Here is a 7,185-nt window from a genome sequence, read left to right on the forward strand (position 1 = left end):
TCTGTGTAAAATGGTCTTTTTCATCAGAAGGACATGATGGGATCTGCTGTTATGCAGGTGAAGGGCTTTTACTTCTCTGCTTGTGTTTGTTGAAGGTGAAATAATAAATTCAACAAATTGTAAAAATGTTTGTGATTCCAGACTTGCTTCATGGTAAGTTTTATTTTAGTTAAAGAGCCTTGCAATGTTCACAGCCCATGAATTGTGTTATGTTGGAACCACTAACTTCAATGCTTTGAGACATTATACACAAAGAAAGTATAAAGTAACGCATAATTGTAAAGTGGAAGGAAAAGTATACATAGTATTAAAAATGTTACGGCAAAACATATGTGCAATAGTATTCACACCCTGAATGTCATCAAGTCTTGCCAGGGATTCCCAGTTGGAATTAGGTCTGGACTTTGACTGTACCATTTTAACACATAAATCTCCATTCCACTGTAGCCCTCGCTGCATACTTAGGGTCATTAATCGGCAGCAATGTAAAATCCACCCAGGTCTTAAGTCTTTTGCAACCTCTTACTGTTTTTCCTTTGGAGTTTTAATTCATTTCCCGTTAAATCTGACCAGTTTCCCTGTACCTGCTGAAGAAAAGTATCCCAACAACATGATGCCGCCACCGCCATGTTTCAGCCTGAGAATGTCTTTTTAAGATGATGCAGAGTGTGCCACATGTAGAATTGTGCATGTATGTTAAATTTTAAATTTGGTGATCAGAGTGCCACATGTTTTCTGTGTCTCCTACATGGCTTGTGACAAACTGCATTGTTAAGGCTTCTTCTCAACACTTGCTTTCTTCTTGACACTCTTCCTTGAAGGTGAGATTTGTACAGTGACGGACAAATAGGTGCATTGTTGACAGAATCCCCCACCTGAGCTGTAGATTTCTGCAGCTCCTCCGGAGTTACCATTGGCCAGTTATCATGCTATAGTGTATGTATAGTATATTAAATAAAATCACAACAAAATACATTGAATTTTGCGGTTTTAATGAAACAAAATGGGAAAAAGCTTAAGCTTATACTTTTGCCAAGCCGTGTAAATCAGGTTTAAGCCTTCAGCTGACATGGTTAAAGTTATTACAAGTAGTTTGTTATGAATAACATCAAATCCTAACAATGATGATGTGACAAGGTTAATTGTTTAAACTTGCGCGTTTGCATGTGTGTGTGCGTGTGTGTGTGTGTACACTGTGGCCCACAGTGTGCATAGCGGTTCACTGACAGCGACTTCTCTGTGACTGGCTCCGTATCCATCCTAATCCAATCCCATGGGATTTCCAGCAGTTGAATTTCCCCCAGCAAGGGGACTGGCAGCTTCAGCAGGATCTGTGCTTCCCAAATCTCCACCAAACCTTGCTTTATCCGCTGAGGGATTACACAGCTCAGCTCCCCGGGCAGCGGTAAGAGCAGAGGTATAGTGTACTTCCAGAAGTAGGAATGGCAGTGGGAGTAGCAGTGAGATGGGAGGGTTGGGAGGTGGTGCTGCTGTTCCATTGTTGCATACAGTATCTTGCAGAAAGTTTCACACAAATTTTTCTCCACATAGACAAACTTCATTTGTTGAGGTTATATGTTATAGACCAAACACAAAGTAATATAACATTCCAGTATAATGTCATTTAAATTTGAAAGAATAAAAATCTCAAAAGTTTGGCTTGCATTTGTATTCGGCCCCCTCTGACACCTCTAAGTAAAGTCCAGTGCACCTGACTGCCTTCAGGGCTCATATACACTCACCGGCCACTTTATTAGGTACACCTTGCTAGTGCTGGGCTCGACCCCCTTTTGCCTTCAAAACTGCTTTAATCCTTCATGGTATAAATTCAACAAGGAAACATTCCTCAGAGAGTTTGGTCCATATTGACATGATAGCATCACACAGATGCTGCAGATTTTTTGGCTGCACATCCATGATGCGAATCTCCCGTTCCTTCACATCCCAAAGGTGCTCTATTGGACTGAGATCTGGTGACTGTGGAGGCCATTTGAGTACAATGAACTCATTGTGATGTTCAAGAAACCAGTGTGAGATAGATGATTTGTGCTTTATGACATGCTGCATTATCCTGCTGGAAGTAACCATCAGAAGATGGGTACACACTGTGGTCATACAGTGAGGACATGGTCAGCAACAATACTCAGGTAGGGTGTGGCGTTGACATGATGCTAGATTGGTACTAAGAGGCCCAAAGTGTGCCAAGAAAATATCCCCCACATCATTACACCACCACCAGCAGCCTGAACCGTTGAAAGAAGGCAGGATGTATCCATGCTTTCATGTTGTTGATGCCAAATTCTGACCCTACCATCCGAAATCGAGACTCATCAAACCAGGCAATGTTTTTCCAATCTTCTATTGTCCAATTTTGGTGAGCCTGTGTGGATTGTAGCCTCAGTTTCCTGTTCTTAGCTGACAGGAGTGGAACCCGGTGTGGTCTTCTGCTGCTGTAGCCCATCCGCCTCAAGGTTTGACGTGTTGTGCATTCAGAGATGTTCTTCTGCACACCTTGGTTGTAACGAATGGTTATTTGAGTTACTGTTGCCTTTCTATCAGCTCAAACCAGTCTGGCCATTCTCTTCTGACCTCTGGCATCAACAAGTCATTTGCGCCCACAGAACTGCTGCTCACTGGATATCTTCACTTTTTGGACCATTCTCTGTAAACCCAGAGATGGTACTGCGTGAAAATCCCAGTAGATCAGCAGTTTCTGAAATACTCAGACCAGCCCGTCTGGCACCAACAACCATGTCACATTCAAAGTAAATCACCTTTCTTCCTGTTGGAAGATTTGTCCTTAAATTATCATTGCTTAGTTTGAAAGATTCTTTATCCTTATGATTTACCATTAAAAGACATTTTCATTTATTTAGTTAGGTGAACTTTGATAGAAGTGGTTTGAATACTTTTCGCATTTGTCTTTGAAGTACTTTTATGAAGTATTAACAGAATTGTCATCTTGTCTTAGAGTTGCATTTTGGTGGTTGCTATGCAGACTGAGCAGGAACTTGTGTGTGTGGAGGAGTTTGGGAAGCAGTCTGTTCGCACCCCAGCCAATCTCTGTGTCCTTGAAAGCCAGATGTGGACGTGTGTTCTGTATGAGTATCTGGACAGAACCAGTTTTAATCAGTAGGACTTGTATTTGTGAAACTTTGTGTAGGCACACCCACGATGTTGTAACATGAATGTTTTTTCTTTCTTTAATAAAAGGCTGTGACACAGGGCAGCTCCTTGAGAGAATGAACTGTCTCTCCCTGGCCAGCCAAAGATAACTTTGACTCGCTTGTGTCTTCATTGCATACCTTCTCTGAGTTTATCAGTGTGTCTAACTCTAACATTTCCCCATTCTGATGCTCGGTTTGAACTACAGCAGATCGTCTTGACCATGTCTACATGCCTAAATACATTGAGTTGCTGCCATGTGATTGGATGATTAGAAATTTGTGTTAACGAGCAGTTGGACAGGTGTACCTAATAAAGTGGCTGGTGCATGTAATTTGCAAACAAATGGAAAATTGAGTGTTATTTAATCTCCAGCTGTTCTGTGAAGACCTCAGAGGTTTGTCAGAGAACATTAGTAAACGAACAGCATCTTGAAGACAGAGGAACACTGCAGACGGGTTGGAGAGAAACTTGAAAAATTTAAAGCAGGGTTCGGTTATAACACAATATCCCAAACTTTTGAACATCTCAAAGGGCTCTGCTCTATCCATCATCTAAAAATAGAGTATGGCACAGCCTAAACTGACCAGCTGGGCGAGGAGAGAATTAATCAGAGAAACTGAGCTCTGAACTCTTAAGGAGCTGCAGAGACCCACAGCTCAGGTGGGAGAATTTGTTTTATGGGCAACTATTAGACATGCACACCACAAAGTTTGCCTTTATGAAAGAGTGGTAGGAAGAAAGCCCTTATTGGAAGAAACCAGAGTATGTCCTGCTTACAATGTGCCTCAAGCCACATAGTGAACCTGTGGAAGAGGGTGCTCTGGTCAAATTAGACACCTCCAAGCATACTGCTATTTCTGGAGGAAAACTGAACACACTGTGCCCACGATGAAGAATAATTGTGGTGTCATGCTATAAGGAAGCTTTTTTTTAGCAGGGACAGGGAAGCTGATCAGAGTTAATGGGAAGATGCATGGAGCTAAATACAGGAGGATCCTGGAAGATCCTCCTGTGATGAGCTGCAGAAGACTTGTGGCTGGAGTGAAGGTTCACCTTCCAGCCGAACAATGACCCTACACATGCAGCCACAAGCACAATTGTCTCTCAGGGGAACAAGAAGCAAATTTATACCGCACTTTTCAGGTTTTTATTCACAACAAAAACATTTATCATTTTCCTTACTCGTTACAGTTATGAACTCCCACTAAAATGCATTGCAGTTAATGGTTCTAATATTTAAATTGTGTGAAAACTTTTGTAGGGCACTGTAAAGGTCCGGTAAAGCTGATAAGGTTTCCACATTATGGGACTGCACCCCCATACATTTCAGTTTTATTATTTGGCCCAGAGTATCAGGATGTAAGATTTTGCTAGGATGACACAGAAGGCACATTTGCTTTGTAAGGACTGGGTGAAAACACACACACTAATCCACAGCCTAAATCTGACCATCTTTACCTCTGCAGCTTATACAGCTTTAATATTACATAATACTACTGCAAGGTGCCTGTCAGTCACTCAAGGATTTTTTTATTATGCTCACAGTGCAGGCAAGCCATTGGAAGAAGATATTTAATGTGGCTCCTGTTGTTGGTTACAAGTTCTGAGGTCACTTTTCTGTCCCCCTGATTTGAGATGAGATGAGCACTGTGGTGTCTTGGTACCTAAAGTCATGACGGACTGTTGGAAAAACCCAGGCAGGACAGCTGAGTTGTAAATCCTGCTTCTGTACTGTCGCATGGCTGTTTTTGCTCTTTCCTTCTCTAATTTCTTCTCTCTGTCTTGCCTCTGTCTTACCCTCCCTCTTTTGCAGTCTGCTCAGATCCCCGTGGTATGAGCACATTTCTCATTCCCTCTCCTTTTTCTCCCTCGCCCGAGCTCCCTCAAGACTGCTGCTTTATTAAACAGACTCTCCCTATCTTTCATTTGCCACTCTCCGTACTGTGATACCCACTGTAAATCTGTCTGTGTCTTATATTTTTTATTTATTCCCTCTCATACGCCGCTCTTCAACATACACACTGAGCTGGCTTTGCATACGTTAGCGCACTGCTCTGCAGAAATCTGTGTACTTTTGCCAACATATTCACTTTAGTGCAGAATATGGTATATCTCATCTCTATGTTCCATACTCCCTTCTTTGTTCACCATGCGCCTGCACCCTGAACTCCCTCTAAACCCCCCCCCCTCCCCCCCCCCCCCAAGCCTCCCTTTCCCTCTCCCTCCATCCCTCTCAGACCCAGGGTGGCTATATTTAGCGGCAGGTTAACTGCTCCTGTCAAAGGTCTGATTTGTATTCTCTGCATGTAAGTCTGACTTGGGCCTCGCAGCAACACAAACAAAAGGCCCTAGTTTGAATATGCACTGAGCCCAGTGGCTTAGCAATCAAAGCCCTCTCTCTGCCCCACTGCCAGAGGCGCCACCTGCTAGGGAAAGGGAGGGTGTGTGTGTAAAGAGTAGGAGGAGGAGGTGGGTTTGGTTGCACCGTGGCAGTGGTGGTCACAGGGACGGAAAGTCAGGCTCCAAATTCACATATTCATACAGGGAGTAGGACCCCCCTGATTCAGTGGGCTGTACCTGTAGCTGTTAAAGTAGTGTTTGTGTTTCTTAGGGTTCAAAACGGATTTAAAAGGAATTCAAATATAAAGTAATACTTACTTACTGCGATTGACTGGCGATCTGTCCAGGGTGTACCCTGCCTCTCGCCCATAGACTGCTGGAGATAGGCACCAGCTCCCCCGCGACCCACTATGGAATAAGCGGTAGAAAATGACTGACTGACTGACTTCTTTTAAAGTGAAAAGATAGATGAAACCTGATTACGAAAATCCAGAGTGAAATTTAGTATTAATCAAACAAGACCTGCTAACTAGTTATTAACTAAAGCAAAAAACAGCCTCAAAAACATAAAATTACTTTCAGTAAAAGAATAATCATCACACTAATTTTCAAAAGGGGAATATTTCTATGACTTGGAAATAAATGGAATTGTTCATAATTTTATTATTTGAATGTATTAAAGCCTCATACTAAAAAAAGATTTATTGACAAAACTTTTCTTTCTCAATACTCAATTTTAAACTGAAAGGAAAACATTTTGAAAGAGGAACTTTTAAGTGTTCAGGAGCACTTCACAAGCACCAGCAGCACTTCAACAGAGCAAAAAAAAGGTCCTTACTATGGTCCTTTTCATGGACCCGGCTGGGCCTCTGGAACAGTCGGTTTGAAACAGCGCCCACGCTCCATCGTCCTTTACGTCTCACATGCTGCTCCCTTTCATTACACATCTTTCAAAATAAAATCGCTATTTTAAATAATGCTCTAATTATCAACACCAAGAAAATTACAGCACATCTTATGTTTTACTTTGCAGCCTGGTACCAATAAACCCACAGCCCTGAATCAGTTTGGGACCCATTGGTTGGGGACCGCTGCCCTAGATAAATTGCAAAGCTTAAGCTGAAGGAGTCTTTACAGTAGAATAAGTGAAAAATTCACACAAAATTGGCAAAACATCCGGTGATAACAAATAGAACTTTTCACTTCAGTTGAAACTGGGCGATCACTCCCCCTCCTGGTTTGGACAGCAATGGTTCTGTCTGACCGGCCGTCAGTGGATGATGGACAATTCATTCTCTTTTTCAGGATATCCGAATTAGGAAAATATAATTTTTCATGTAAAAGGAACTTTAACATATTTTACTAGGCAACTGTCAAGGTTGTAGACTTTATGTTCCTAACTGTGCCACCTCAATAGTTAGGAATTTACTTTGACTAGACTGGTGAACTTTTGAGGCTGTTTTGAGGTGATAAAATACAGTTAAAGTAGGTCAGACTTCAGATCTGAGAAAGCCTGGCATTGCCACAAGCAAGCTGAATGTGCCATGTCTGAGCAGAACACAGAATAATAACAGGCCTGTTCCTTCCTCTTTTAACTACTAGAATAAGGGATGGCAGGAACCAGGGCCAGGATAGGAAAATGGAGAAGAAGCCTCAGAACAGGAAGTAAGTTGAGAA

Source organism: Girardinichthys multiradiatus, chromosome X (genome assembly GCF_021462225.1).
Source record: "Girardinichthys multiradiatus isolate DD_20200921_A chromosome X, DD_fGirMul_XY1, whole genome shotgun sequence".
Classification (NCBI taxonomy): domain Eukaryota; kingdom Metazoa; phylum Chordata; class Actinopteri; order Cyprinodontiformes; family Goodeidae; genus Girardinichthys; species Girardinichthys multiradiatus.